The sequence below is a fragment of the Chaetura pelagica genome, unplaced genomic scaffold, assembly GCF_000747805.2.
Source record: "Chaetura pelagica isolate M959 unplaced genomic scaffold, ChaPel_1.0 scaffold307, whole genome shotgun sequence".
Classification (NCBI taxonomy): domain Eukaryota; kingdom Metazoa; phylum Chordata; class Aves; order Apodiformes; family Apodidae; genus Chaetura; species Chaetura pelagica.
The window spans coordinates 480,870-481,302 of record NW_009953940.1 but is presented as its reverse complement, the minus strand read 5'-3'; positions in this window follow the sequence as shown (position 1 = coordinate 481,302).

The window sequence follows — 433 nt, the reverse complement described above, 5'->3', positions numbered from 1 at the left end:
CGGGACGTGTAATGTACCTTTCCTGGGGACTCAAAACCTCTACTCAGTTTCATGCGGCTGCTCAGCCCCTTCTGCTGGGGAAAACCACGAAAGTAGCTTGTGCACCCTCAGACCTCTGCGGCTGGAAAGGGGCTCGGGACTCCACCTTAGTGGAAAAGAGGAATGCGGGACAGATCACAGGGAAGCTGCGGGTGGCTAGATGTAGGATGGAATACCCCCATAGAGCCCTTTTGCTTAGGGACGCTTAGGGCGCAGTGCAGGCGCCTGGCTGTGGGCTCCGGGCTGCTGCCCCAGCCGGGGGGGCGGCTTCTCCCTCCTCTAGGATGTAATTTACAGCCCAGCCCCGTCGCAGGCTCTGCAAACTGTAGCCAGCTGCAGCTGGGGGCCAGCCCCTGGCAGAAGCTGCCCCATCATCTGAGGCTCCGCTCGCCCC